General features: G+C 41.8%; 1 long non-coding RNA gene and 1 pseudogene across 1 annotated transcript; one reads left to right on the top strand and one right to left on the bottom strand.

Moving 5' to 3' along the window:
- Nucleotides 1-7,986: 7,986 nt before the first annotated feature.
- On the top strand, nucleotides 7,987-8,417 carry LOC122333427. Its single transcript, XR_006248630.1, has 3 exons — nucleotides 7,987-8,036; nucleotides 8,126-8,220; nucleotides 8,332-8,417. It is a non-coding gene; the product is annotated as an uncharacterized LOC122333427 (long non-coding RNA).
- Nucleotides 8,418-9,730: 1,313 nt separating this feature from the next.
- LOC122333279 lies at nucleotides 9,731-12,914 on the bottom strand (annotated as a pseudogene).
- Nucleotides 12,915-15,721: the final 2,807 nt, after the last annotated feature.

Here is a 15,721-nt window from a genome sequence, read left to right as displayed (position 1 = left end):
TCTGCTCTCTGTACATGTGTGTGTGTGTGTGTGTGTGTCTCAGGTGTCTGGAGCGTCTGGCAGGTATAAACAGGTGTGAATGTGATGGTGTGGCCTGCAGGGGGGGCAGCGCAGGAGACAATCTTTCCTTCTGTCTCTCACATTATTCCTCGAGAAGCAGAAGAAGATTCTCATCAAACCCACAGGCCTTACATCAGACTGAGTCCCAGTGTACATGCTATCTACCTCATCTGCCCTAAATAGTGCATTGAAAATTGCTAATATCACACAGCCTTTAGGATGGATGTAGAGCACATTGGGATGCAGGCTACATATCTGTAAGTCACAGTGATTATATATAATAATAAATAGTGATAGATTCTATTCACAAAATAAATGCTACAGTCGTAGGAGTGTCTGTTACTTATACTAGTAATTGATAATAGTGGTGATTATCTGCATCTCAGTATTATGACACATTATAAAACAGCATGCATTTCACCTTTTGGAACAATTTTTGTTTGTGTAAAAAAAAATGTGTAAAAAATTTATTTGAAACTTTTCAATTATTTCCTTCCTTTTTTTTAAATAAATGGTTTTCAGGTCTGATATGCAACATGAAAATAGAAAAAAGCTTGAAAAAGGCAGATTCAAGACATTATGGTACATTTCTTCGAAGTAAAAGTGCCTTATTAATATAATAAATATTTTAATTCTAGTAATCCCAGGATATTATATAAACTGTCTGGACGGATGATGCTGCAAAAATGACTACTAATACATTTCTACTGAGAGAGGATGATTTCTACAGACAGAAATATGATCGAAAAATGAGTTTCTAAAGCAATAAACAGCTGTGCATTCAGTGAGACTGACCGAGAATCAGAAGACAATCAGTGCCTCATCCTTTTTAAAAGAAACATACGAAGAGAAGGTAACACTTTATTTTAATGTGTAGTGAACACTACTAACAAACGTTATTTCTACATAGTCCAGGAATTAAAAAAAAATTCTAAATTTTATTTTGGTTTTCAATCTGAGATTATAGATGATAAAGCATAATTATACACTTTATAAATGAAGTAAAACGTGCTCAACTTTTATAAGTTCCCATCATGCACTGTTTCACAATCTGACTAGAGAATCAGAATCAGAATCAGAAGACCTGTGTAATTCAGGAAACAGGACACAATCTCTACAGCCTTCATATAAGACAGATCGTGTCAAACTGAACCAGAGTGTGTTAACTCAGCTGTAACTAAATCAAACACTGATTACTGGACGTTTATTTGAGAAATCTACTCCCGGTTTCTGAGTGATTCTCAGTGCGTTTCTGCTCAGACCTGGACTGGTCTGACACCGGATCAGAGGAAGATGATGAGGATGATGAAGAGGAGGAGGGGAGGAGGAGGTGGTCAGAAATCAGCTTGAGCCAATTACAGCTGGATGAGTGACGAGCCGCTGTAATCTCTAATTACTTCAATCAATTTAAGAGCAGAGCACTCATCTGAGGAGCTATTAGGAGCAGAGCGAGTGTGTGAGGTGCTAAACTGGGTTATTCTGTGTGTGTGTGTGTGTGTGTGTGTGTGTGTGTGTGTGTAGGTGATATGTAGGTTGGAGGATCCAGGAGTTTGTGGGGTACAACAGAGACCAGAGGCGAGAGTTCGGCCCATTTGGGTCGGCCCAGTTTCTTAAAGTGGGACTGTGCTCCACTACCTGAGCTCTCCTCTGAGAGTGTGTGTGTGTGTGTGTGTGTGTGGGACACGCAGGACACTCGGAGCAAAGCGTTCCTCCACACAACACATGAAGCGTTTCACAGATTATTTTCCAGGCTTTTAAAAGCGTGACACACCACAGACTCGCTCAAGAAGTGAAGAGAACAGACGCTCTTTAGAACAGATCAGAATTCAACTCCAGTTAGAATAACCAGGAATGTGTGTGAAAGACGTCTCTCCTGCATGCATGTGATCAGAGCTGCTCTACATTACTGTGTAATATGTTTCATATTTAAAACAGCTGTTTTCTCTGAGAATAAGCCTTAAATTGTGATTTATTTCTGTGATTTCCAGCATCATAGCAGACTTCTTCTTCATCATCACTTATCTTCTGCTTCCTGTCGTAGGTCATGCAGTGTTTTCACAATCAACAGTTATCTATCCTGCAAATATTTCAGAAAGTCTAGACAAAAATGAACACACATTTTCTGAAATGCTCAAACACACACAGAACCATTAAATCATTAAACATGCACTCATCTGCATACACTGGATGAACAAAGATTCAAAATTCATGTTTGATTTTGTTGACAATATTTTTTTTGAGGGGAAGATTTTTTTATCAGAATTTAAAATAAAGAAACATACATATAAACACAAAAACCTGACACTGAAATACTGGAATGTGTGTGTGTGTGTGTGTGTGTGTGTGTCTGTGTGTGTGTGTGTGTGTGTGTGTGTGTGTGTGTGTGTGTGTGTGTGTGTGTGTGTGTGAGTGTGTGTGTGTGTGTGTGTGTGTGTGTGTGTGTGTCTGTGTGTGTGTGTATGTGTGTGTGTGTGTGTGTGTGTGTGTGTGTTGTGTGTGTCTGTGCAAATAGTGTGTGTGTGTGTGTGTGTAAGTCTGTGTGTGTGTGTGTGTGTGTGTGTGTGTGTGTGTTTAAGTGCAAATATGAAGTGTTTCTCAGACTTAAAAGTATATTCCTCTCATCTGAATCAACCAGTACATGAAAGTGTGTTTCTACCTGTGTGTCCCCATTAAAAACTAAAAAATCTACTTTAATGTCATATAATAAAGTTGGGAATTAATTATTAAATAACAGAAAAACCTAAGTCACCATGATTTATTGACGATATCGTTTAAACCCTAAAGAGAGACAGACATCAGCTCAGTGTGTCATGAATGAATCCTGCACACACACACACACACACACACACACACAGTGCACACACACACACACACACACACACACACACAGAGCTGTGTATCTAGAGAAGCCTCGAGAACAGAACAGGAGCGTGTATGTGTGGGTCAGTCTCCTTACACACACACACACACACACACACACACACACACACACACACACACTCACACACACTCACACACACACACACACACACACACTCTCACACACACACACACACACTCACACACACACACACACACACACACACACACTCACACACACACACACACTCACACACACACACACACACACACACGAACACACACACACACACACACACACACACACACACACTCACACACACACACACACACACACACACACACACACACACACACACACACACACACACACACACACACACACACACACACACACACACACACACACACACACACACACACACTCACACACACACACTCACCGGGCGGCGCACCGTCCTCCCAGCGGCTCCAGCGTCCCGTTCACATTCACCTCCGCTGAACCGCTTCACTCCGCATTTAGTCCAATTGTAAAAAGAGCAGAAAGAGGCGCGTGTGTTTGCTCATCTGGAAAGGCGTCGCAGTCCAGTCTCATGAATGAAGCGAGATAGTCTCCTCAGGAGAAACAGAAGAGAAGAGCTGCATCCAAACGATCATCAGCGCGATTCCTCTCAGACACAGATATCGACAGGACCGCGCGCGGAGAGACGCGCTGAGGATGACGGAGGGGCGCGCGCACGCACACACACACACACACACACACACACACACACACACTGTGTGTGTGCTCTGATGAGACTGTCTATTAATGAACAGATTAATTACTCTCACACACACGAGCGCTGGTGCGAGAATAATATCAGAAAGAGCGACAGACCGATGAATGAACGACAGAGAAAGATGAGCAGAAAGAACAGAGACGGTGTGTGTGTGTGTGTGTGTGTGTGTGTGTGTGTGTGTGTGTGTGTGTGTGTGTGTGAGTGTGTGTGTGTGAGTGGTAGGCTGATGTGTGCAAACACACACACACAGGTGAGAGACCAGTAGAATGATGAGAGAGAGAGAGACAGGCAGAGAGACAGGTGAGTGTATTATAATGTGTGTTTGTGATCACACACACACACACACACACACACACACACACAGCTGACTGAGGTAACACACACGTCTCTCTCTCTATACGTCACATACTGCATGTGTGTGTTCGTGTGTGTGGTTTACACACAGAACACACACTCACTCACGCGCACACACTACAGTGAACACATATCAACCTACCTACAATCAAACAATCAAAGGAGGAAGAGGAGGAGAACAGAAGAAGAACACACAGTCCCTCCGCAAACTCTGCTCACAAATCAGAGAAATTATAGATGAGATAGATGGAGAAATAGACGAGCAGGGAGATGACGGACAGCGCGAGCAGATGAGAGGAGCACGCGCCTCCCACGACCACGATGAGGAAGAAGAAGAACAAAAACGAAAGAAAAAGCGAATAGTCCGGCCGCCTCCGTGCTGCTGCTCGTTCGGAGGGTGTGTGTGTCCCTCCCTCTGACGCCTGGCAAAAACACCTGCTCGCAACACACACACACACACACACACACTCGCGCTGGCTCACATGCCGCTGTCAGGACACACACACTGCATCTGTATGACTGCGCCAAACACACACACATACACACACACGCACTCAGTCACTCACTCACACACTCCAGCGCTGCTGCTGCCGGTGAGAGCGCGGGCTCTCTCTCTCACACACACACACACACACACACACACGGGTCTACTGTGTCTCCCTCTGCTGGCTGTACTCGGGCTGTGTTCCGGTAGTGCCCTTCTTTCCTCGGAAGTACGCTGCACGAGCGCCCTCTTCCGGCGGAAGCCGCTCATTATGAACGTAAAAAACAAACAATCAATCAAATCACATCTATAGCGCTTTGCTACAGGAAACACGCTTAATGTATGAGAAAGACTCGTTTCCCAGTTACTAAGTTCGTTGACGATTCAGTGACGTCATCGTCCCCGTTTTCGCGTGACGTCACACCCTCTGGCGGGAAAAAGAACCCCTCGTTTTCAGGCGGCTCACATCAAGTAGTAATGTCGTGAAACGCACGGAAGTAAAAGCTGCTGTATGTAGGATTCTGACTTTACTAAAGTATAAAAACACGATATGTTTGCAGATGTGATCAGGTGTTTTTGTATTGCTGTGACTAGCAGTGGGCAGAGGTAACATTAATAACCCCTACAAAGAACGCTGACTATTGCATTCATTAAAAGCCACCTCACAGAAGCTGACTTCTTGTTTCTCAGGGAGGACCCAGCCATGTTTATTTTGTGTCTCCAACTAAAGTGACCCTCGAAGGACGCAGCGGCTGCCTCCAAAATGAGACACGCATTCAGATTTATAAATGAGGCGGTTTATAATAACAATACAAATATCGCATAAAGCACACGCTTTAGCCGATCAACTCGTGTAACACAATCTGTTCAATCTGGCAACCTGCGTGTGCATCCAGTCTGAGGAGAAGGGGCTAATATTTTGAAGTCAGACTATAATACCTAGCACTCGCTAGCAGTCCTACATACTAAATCACTTCCTCTACGCTCGTCGCCATATTATTACTACATTAATACACCACTCAAAATAGTTTTATATGCATAAGTGTAGACTACATATATGTGCACTTAACTGCAGACAGGGCCATAGCATGTGATAAAAGAGTAGTGTTAGCGCTCTTTATTCTCTCTTCTGACCGTGAGTTAGCTGCCACTTTGACTTCTGTTTAAAACCAACAATTTCTTCAGCTCTGAGATCGAATAAAAGTCCAGTTCTGGGATTTTCTGACTGTTGTTACAGAACAATATATCCTGAGAAGACTGTAACCTTCTGCCAGTGTTTCTGTGGCTCCGATACAAAAATAAAAATAAAATAAAACATACTATAATATGTCTACAGCACCTCTAAAACACAGAAGACATGAGACACTCACTGATGGTGTGGATTCTGTTCAGACCAGCAGATGAAGTTTAAAGAGATTACTGAATCTGATATTTTAAATGCATTAAGACACTTCTTGTAGGGTTTTGAAACACAACCTTTTTGTTTTGAAAAAATTCTAAACTTGACTTTTGGTATCCTAATGACAACGAAGAACTAATAATAGCCAAGAGAAGCTATTATAAAACAAGCAGAATAAGTGAGGCTTTAAAACAAAATCATAAATAAAAAACAAGAAAGAACAAAATACCAGGAATAAAACCCACCCCAACAGCAATATTACAAAATATTAAAATGAATAAAAAATATAAGCTGAAAAAATGAATCTAGATCTCTGACTGAAGCAGATCTTTTAGTAGTTCACACTAATGATGATTGAGTTTAGATGATTGAGTGAAGTTTGTTCAGTTCTTCCTCTTCTAGAGATTGAGTGTAATGGTTCCTCGGGGGACGGCCGACGGCTGCATTGTTACACTTTTATCTCTGATAGTATTGATCTTTGAAGTAAAGTAGTTCATGAAGTCATTACTGCCGTGCTCCTCTTAATGCTCTCCTTACTATTAATGAACCCAATATCTGACAGAAATCTCTTCTCTGTAAACGGTTCATCTCATCTTGTTCCAGCTTCTGTGGAGCAGAACGTTTTTCAGAAGTGTATTACGTTCCCAGTCTTCTGGAGCCATGCAGTAGTTCTTTGTAAAGAACACAATGCATTTACATCATTAATCTTCACCTCCAGCTCGGATCTGAAACGCTGCTCCGACTGAGGTCCATTAGCTCTGCTTGAATTTTTAATAATAATCTGTTTGAATGATTAGCACTACACAATAAAGCACTGTATAAATGCCTCATTTTTTCAGTCCTTCTTTCGCTGTCCATCACAAAGTCTCTCTCCAGAACATTCACGGTTCTTACTGGTGATCTTATCTATTTAACGTCTTCAAAAAACATGAAGAAATGACACTTTCTCTGAATCCCTTGTGCAATTTCATTTAAAATTAGATTTGAACATTTATAACAAATAATTAATAAATATAAGAAATATAAAAACAAACAGAGTAACTGACACCAGTCACATGACTCATGAAAGCAGATTGGAAATCTTCCACACAGCAGCTTTTCACGTCAACAAAGACTCATTCTTTAGACACTGATGTAAAGGAGAGATATACAAATGATGATATGATGATAAGCTACTGATTATAAGTAAATGTTCCCAGCTGAACACACATCTCGACATCAGATCCCACATCTTCTCACAATATTTACATGAAACCATGAATGTGGTTTCTCTGATTTCCATCCAGCACACAGAGATGAGGTGCGTTTCATCACGTCTCTAGACAAAGTCTGCTGGGATCAAGTACAGTCTGGTAATAACTGACATGATCTGGAGGCTGACTGCTTTATCTCACATACTGTGTGCGAGAGACATATCATACACAATCATACACACCTAAACCTGAGAGAAAACATGCAGAAGGATGGGTTTAGATACCAATATTAGACAGACCTCGAGATTATTGTAATGCTTTATTGGGTGGTTGTTCTGCACGCTTAATAAACAAACTTCAGCTAGTCCAAAACACAGCAGCCAGAGTCCTTACTAGAACTAGGAAGTATGATCATATTAGCCCAGTTCTGTCAACACTGCACTGGCTCCTATCAAACATCAGATAGATTTTAAAATCTTATTAATTACCTATAAAGCCCTGAATGGTTTATCTCCTCAATACTTGAGCTCTTCTCACATTATAGTCCTGCTGTCACGGGTCGTCTGTGCGTGTGGTGAGTATGAAGGGTTGATGCGAGTCGATGACTTCCAGCTGTGGTTCGTTATCAGCTCTGTTTAATGAATGCTCTCCTAGTCCTGTGTTTTCAGTTCCTTGTGTTGTGTATGTGTCTCCTCGCTCTGCATTTGTTCACCTGGATTCCCTGTCTCTCCGGTTTTCTATGGACCCTTCAGTTTCCAGCGCCGCTGTGGTCTTCATCGAGGACTCTGTTTCTCTGAGGCTGTGGTCTTCAGCATGTCCCGTCTCATCTGTAAGGATCTTACCTGGCACGTCTCTTTTTTTCCAGAGAGGCTGTGGACCCTGCTTCATCACACGATCTCAGCCTTGAGGTCTCACTCTCTGTTATCTTACCAGCAGTCAATAAATCAATCTTGTAACGCAACTAAATTCTTTTAGTTCTGTTTGCGGTTTGTGACAGGAGGAGCTGACCAGAAATGGATTCAGCAGATCTGCAGAGCTTTCAGGTGAACCCCAACGATCGATCGGATGGATAGTCAGGAGGAACAGGCGCAGGTGTCTGAGTTCTTTACCCAGCTTCAACAGCCGCAATCTCCTGCTGCTCTACAATTAAACCCGGTTTTTGTTCTCACCTTAATCCTATCCCGGTTCCTCCGTGACTCGTAGATGGGAAACCCACCTATTTGGTAAAACATGGACTCGAGGCGCAGGGGAAGCAGATTCCAGTACTTGGTGGACAGGGAAGGTTACGGTCCAGAAGAAAGAAGTTGGTTTCTGGCCAGAGACATACTAGATCAGTCCCTTATTGATGATTTCAATCAACAGGTAAGATGGACTGGAAGCAGACACACTCTGGCCTCGTTTACACTGCAGGTCTAGATGCACAATTACGATTTATTTATTTATGTGCTCTTTCAGTTGTGACCCATATCTGATCCATGTGTTTACACCACTTCCACCTCCATCTGAAACATCGCTCATATGTTGTTGTCATTTACCGCCTACACTTTCTCATTTAACCCTTTCAGCCCCCTCTCGGGAGCGACGACCTGGTGAAGGAGAGAGAAAAGAGGCAGGATTGAGCTCCAGTTTCCCAGTCAATCAAATGCTTTTCTTCATCTTGTAGCTCCCTGCGCTCTCGCTGTCTGTGGTCTTACACCTGGTCTTATGTCAAGGGCTCCGAGTCAGTCCTCAAATACACAAATCATCAGTGTGGCCACCCAGGATCACTCATGACAAAAAAACAAACATTAAAACTCATCATTAATGCTAAATAAAGCGCAGGTATAACTCGCTGCTTACTTTCTGTCTATGGTCCAGTCTTCTGGTGTGGGAAGGAGCGCAGAGAACGCAGATAAGGTGACAGATAACAATTAACATATTCATCGACGAGACCGGACAAAATTATACAGAATCAGAAGAAGAGGAGACGGTGACTTAGTTGAATGAGACCCACCTGAACACACTGACACGATTAACAAAGGACCGGTCACACAGAGCACATGGGGACTGAAAACAGTCCAGAGGAGTGACAATTACATTCATTCTGACACCCAACATTACACAAAGATGATATTTTGTAGTCGAATCTGTGCTAGTTTGACCTTGCCGTCTCCGGTCTTCCCTGCGTTTTGCTTCCAGCTAGCGCTGTGACATAATTGTGACGTCATTACGTTTGATTGGCTTGGCCTAAGAGGCTCATGAATATTAATTAGACAGGCCATCAACCTGTTTTTGGCAGAGCTCTCGAGAGAAGAGCTGTAAAAATGTTTTGAGATGGTTTTTAGTATGCATACTGCGAATATATATTCTTTAGGGCATCAACACCTAAAATAAAACCCGAGAAAGGTTTGTACACAGGTTGTATCAAAGCACTGAACTGTATAAAGTAGAACACACACCTTTTACATGAGGCAGGATATTGCTCAAATCTAATATAATGATACACATCAGATGTTTTCACCCAAACGCTTACAGACAGAACACATATGTTAATGCTGAAATACTGAACACTGTAAATCTTGGTTTGATGGTGTTGGTGGAATGATCGACATTGTGAGTCGGGTCACTCAAGACTTCTTTTATTGTCCTGGACAGACAGACTGGGACAAACAGGACCATAGCTTGGTTAAACTACAGCTCAATGATGAAGCATGACAGTCTTAAAACTAAGTTTCAGTATTACAAGCAGACCGATACACATTGATTTATTTAACAGACATGGTCAAGATACAGGCCGGGTCAAAACCTCGGCGAGACTAAAGAATATCCCAGGCATGTGATTGGAGACAGTGTGTGTGTATTCAGTGCTGACAGGAGATGTGTGACCGTGTGTCCACACCAAACGTGCAGGATCAAACCTCGCTTGAACACGCTTGAACACGTCACTACTAGAGCCAGCTCACGAATGGTTAATGCGGTGCAAATTTTAAGGCCAAAGATTTTCCAACACGAATCGTGCCGCAGGATATCTGATCACATCTTTGCATCTAAATCACTTGCACTTAACGCTTCATTCACGTCTGGTGTGAACACCTTGAGAGGGAGAATAATGGGTTCATGACAGTTTGACTCAACTAACAGAACTAGGAGCGGATTGAATCTCTGAATAAACATGGCAGCTTTAGCAGAAAAAAAAACTGTGGCCCATTTGGAATCATGACTAAAACCATATTGTATCTAATCATCAGTCTGCTCAATAATAAGTAATTGTGAACAAATTCAAAAGTTTGAATGTTGAAATGATTCATCAGTCGACATAATTTGTTTTACATAATTTAATTCCCCAAAAGTGTGTGAGATATCGGTGAAATTTCACTAATATAATTTTACAAAAAAGTATCTTTACCACCTAATAGTGCTGCATACAGGAAGTGGTTGAAGGAATGATTCGTGGCGTGTCAGTCAGGGCTCGGAGTTGGTGCAGATGAAGTTGAGTCTGGTCGTGGGAGGAAGACTGACCCAGCGCTGGTCTCGGACGACAGAATGGCTCCGACTCTCCGCTGGCTGCAGTCCTGGGGCCCGGAGCCGTTCCCAGGGGCCCAGCTCTGATAGCAGAGCACCTCTCCACGCAGCCAGAGCCACATGTTCATGCTGCAGTAGTGATGCAGACCCATCCAGGCGGCGGCGTCGAGGCTCTTCTGGCGCGCTCATCACCCGCGCTCCGTCTGGCGCTGGGAACAGACACCAGCTCCCGGTGGTTCTGTCTGCAGTGCGTCATGGCTTCGCCCCAGCTCAGATTCTGCTTGATGAGGACGAACTCATCTGAAAGAGACATTCGACATTTTACCTGATGGCGTTCTCTGGTGTTACACAAGCGAGCCCAAGCATCGACTCACCTTCACGACAGACGAAGGTAAATAGTTTGTCACACGCCAGTCTTCCCACTGACCCATTAATGATCCACTGACCACAAGCACCGTGGCGTTCTCGTTGCCTTGTGGTTCAGTGGCTGCCCAGTTTCTAAAGGAAGATCTGCTCTTATCGGACCACTCCCATGAGTCTCTGAACAGCCCGATCCAGGCGGCAGAGACTCCTGTGGTGTTCAGGAGCTGCTGAATCTGCTGGTTCTCGCTCAGGTTCCTCACGCTGCTCAGGTCCATGTGATTTGCTCTGCAGTAGATCTGAGCGTTTCTCCAGCTCATCCCCTGCTGAACCAGGACCAGTCCTCCGCTGTCTGCGTGACAGAACATCTACAGACCTTCATGTTCAGCCTTTGTTTACCAAAAATTTTCGCACCATGCCAAATAAGCATCCCACAACTTAACATTATAAATGCAATGTAACAAACATTTTATAAAACTGATGTTATGCAAAAAGACAAAGCAACAATCCGTTAACACTTCAGTGTAGGTACAAATGAACTAGTTGCTCGTTAGCAGGCCTATTACTAACATTTGTATGTTTATTAAAATATTATAGACCATATTCTATATGCCTGATTCTACTCTAACTAAAGGTTATAGTTAATTGTTTGTCAATAGTGAGAGTTGGACCCAAAACAAAGTGTGACCAAAGATTCTTTAAAGGTATTTGTCATGAACGTCACTCACCTCCTCATTGAGTCTTGATTGTATGTCACTCTGGACTTCAATTCCCATCACCCATTAGGTTTCTAGTTGCAATTGTTCTATAATAGTTTATTATGCTAGTTTATTATGGTAACAGTTCATTTGTTTTGTTAGTTTAAGTACGCTGTTGAACTAATTTTCTTGAGAAACAATCTTTATCTATTTGAGTACAATGCAATTTAGAATACAGGAAAGAAATAAAGAAATAAGGTAATTAATTCTCCACAGTTTTGGGATATAGTTACAAGATGACATTTAAGCAGGAAACGACCTGCCTTTTTGTTTAAAAGCTAATTTGCAGTGCGGTCTGTCTCGCTGGCGGAGGCATCTCTCCCGAACCTCGCTAATAAAACAACATCTTGTGATAAAAATAGTTGAAACTGATAAAAGAGAGATGATTTTGGCAACGTTGACTTAAAAACTTTGCATGAGCTCAGATCAGTGAGGTCTCTGATTAGTTTTAGTCCAATCCGATGACTAACTAGAGTGTTGTTGAGAGACGTGTGGCTCACCGTCGAAGCAGACGAAGGACCTCAGGTTGGTACAGGGGTCGTCACGCCACAGCCCATCCGGACTCATAGAAGCACACTCATACTGACTGCTGTTCGACGCCCAGCTGCGAAACGTTGAATCGTGAGCCGTGTAGAACGCAGGGTCCCCCAGAGACCACTTCCACTGACTCCTGAAGGTGTCCATCAGCCCGATCCAGACTCGGGAGACCGGTCCGCTCACGCTCTTCAGCAGCTCGCTCACTTCAGCGCTGCTGTCCAGAGAGGCCAGGTCTCCGTAGTTCTCACGACAGAATCTCTGAGCCTCGGAGCAGGTCATCATCGTCTCAACAAACTCAAACTGACGAGGAGAAGACGAGCTGAAGACGGCTGCGGAGGACAAGGTACAGCACTATAAATACTTTTATTACAGAAACAGTAAGAATCCTGCTGGAGCCAGGGATGAGAGCATACCTGAGAGCAGAAGCGTGATGAACACTGTGTCCAGATCCATTTCTGATGAGTCTGTGTGCAGCTGATCCATCTCTCTTATTCTCTCGCTCAGCTCCTCCCATCAAACCTCGTCCAGACCCGACCTTTTATTCATTAGTTTCACTTCAAATCACCTTCACATTCTATATATTCACACTCGAAGACATGATTTTCTTGGTCAGTGTTTCCCAGCACAAATACCTAGACATCTAGGGCTCAACCAGAATTATACTGATTTTATCGTAGAAAAACAATAGCAGAATAATCAAGTGAAATCTGGACAAAAATCATGTGTCCAAAAATCCAGTTAACACATATATATTCATCTCATGATGGACACGAAACAAACCCAAACCTAAAGTCAGTCAACAATAACAGAATACAAACCGGTTCTGGCAGAATGCGTTTATAAATGTTTATTCAATCAATAATTATATTGTTTAATATTAGTTTCTCTATTACAGGGATTCAAACAGTAAGGGACAAATGTGTGAAAAACGGCCATCCAAGATGTAGAAATGCAAATCTATTTCAATAAATTCAATAAAATCAGACACGGACTATAAGAAAAATGAAATAATAGTGAAGGGTTTTGTTTAATAACTTTAGATTAATGTTTGCTGCTCTTTTCTCTTTTTTCAATACGTAAAACAAACATGGCATTTGTTTGTAATTAGAATAATAGACTGCTGACAAAAGGACGTCTATGGTTGGTGTTTGCATCTGTAGCCTTGATATCGATCGAGATCTGGGGTTCTCTGAAGAGAAAGAAAGAGATGATTGTGTTCTTCAGTAATAAGATGTACACGCTCTCTGTTATTTTAAAGACCTCCTATAATTCAGTTCCAGAGATACTGAGGTTTCAGGACATTAATAAACTGGACACAGCTTCAGTGATCAAAAGCCTAATTTAGGTTACTTTACAAAGTAAATAAATATGATTTCTTCTCTGAAGAACAAAGAATCTTGAATCTTTTTTCTTCCGTCTGAACCGGTCTGTGTGCCAGAAATATTCTTAATTTCAAAGGTTTGGTGCCTGTGACTCCAGAAGTATTAAAGATGTCACAATATGTTTTTAGATCCTAATAAAGGTTTCTTTGAGAGTCATTTTCAAGGATGTATAAGAAGCTCTTTGTCCTGACTGTTAAATATTAGCATTTTCAGTGGATGAATAGCCAATGTTGGTCAGACGCTGGTCATATAATTAGAATATCACCACAAATTGATTTCATTAATCCCATGCAAAAAGTGAAACTGGTATATTATATTCATTCATTACACACAGACTGATATGTTCCTTTCTTTTCATTTTGATGATTATAACTGACAACTAATCAAAACCCCAAATCAGAAAATCTGAATATTACTTAAGACCAATACAAAGAAAGGGTTTTTAGAAATCTTGGCCCACTGAAAACTCTGAGCGTGTACAGCACTCGATACTTCTGATGACTTTCTAATTATATGAGTCTGAGAAAACTAAATCATGTTTCTCTCACAACAGCTGTGTAGAGGATCACACAAACAAACCAATATTTCCAGCTGCAAGTTTTTTTATTAAAGAAAACATTATTGATTACAGAAACAAAACGAACACCAAAGTCTAGAGACTAAAGTAAAAAGAAACAGTAAACAGCACACAAATGGTTTTCTTAACATGATTCATGCTGATTTTACAGCGAAGGGACCTTTTAAAATAAACTGTGTTTGGTTGAATGCATTTTAGTTTTATGATGAATTTCTGAAATGTCAAGCAGCGCTAAAATAATGTTGTTTGTGTGTGAGGATGGATTTGATCAAATTAAGACATAAAGAGAATAAATAAAACACGTGTATCCTATACTTGTGGTGTTACGAGACGTACTGGAAACAAGAAGATGGAAGCGATGGATGTAAAAGTATGTCGATTTAATAAACAGTTTGAAGAAAGACCAGACGGTCAGGACTAAACAGAACGGGCCTTTAAACTAAAAGAGGTGGAACCTAATTCACTAATAATCAAATGACGAGGACGGAACATGACCAAATAAGGAAAAACAGGAACAAGGGAATTGAAGCTAAAACAGAGCCACACAAATAAACATAGTCTTTACATGTTAAGAAGACGTACTGAGACCGTGACACTTGAACGCCGCACATTTCTCTGGGTTAACATTAGATTGAGCGCTCCTCATGTAAAGTTACTAATACTGAAATAATCTTGTTTTGGAACGGTGTGAGGCTCCTTTGGAACAAACACCTAGTCATGGTGCAAAGGCTTTTTTGTATAGAGTCAAACAAAGATTTTAGCACTGGTTCATTCCTTTCAAAGGCTTTTGAACTGACCGATGTTTTATTGAAGAAACCAATGCTACGGGGAGAAGTAACTGAGCATACAAAGCAAAAGATTGTAGTGTGCTCTTTGGTTAAAATAAATATTTTCCAAGAACAGTTCCTTTTAAAAACTATTGAACTAAATGATGCATCATTAAAGTCTCATAGGTTTAATGGGCAGGTGATGATATTTTGTAACTGATGCAGAACTTAATGAGGATCTTCAAGAATGTGATCAGCGTGGGAAGAGTTTGACGCAGTCATCATACATTTCTGTTCACGAGAGGATTCACGTTCAAGAAAGAATCCATGCGCATTAAGAGACTCTACGTTGGCTGAGAGAGCTCAGTGAGCTGCTACCTCAGAAAACACACGCAAGTAGAAAAAACACCAACAAATCAAGAAAGCATCAGTTTGACAGCAGGAGCTGAAAACGCTCTCAGCACAAACAAATCAACCTCCAGATTCATTTGATTGTATCTGATGATGAACAGTTCATGTATTTTCTTTGTAGCTGACACATAGATTCTGAGGCGCTGGTCCCGCTGGCACGAGGACGCTGGAGACTCCAGGGCATCCCCAGACTCAAATATATAGAGCGCTGGCTGATTTCAGCACAGTCTGTAAGTGAAGTGACCAGACATCAAGATGTCATCCTCGCTCACATGAAACGTCTGGTGTTGAGACTAAACA

Source organism: Puntigrus tetrazona, chromosome 3, assembly GCF_018831695.1.
Source record: "Puntigrus tetrazona isolate hp1 chromosome 3, ASM1883169v1, whole genome shotgun sequence".
Classification (NCBI taxonomy): domain Eukaryota; kingdom Metazoa; phylum Chordata; class Actinopteri; order Cypriniformes; family Cyprinidae; genus Puntigrus; species Puntigrus tetrazona.
The sequence above is the reverse complement of the archived record's forward strand: the minus strand, read 5'-3'. Positions and strand labels throughout refer to the sequence as shown.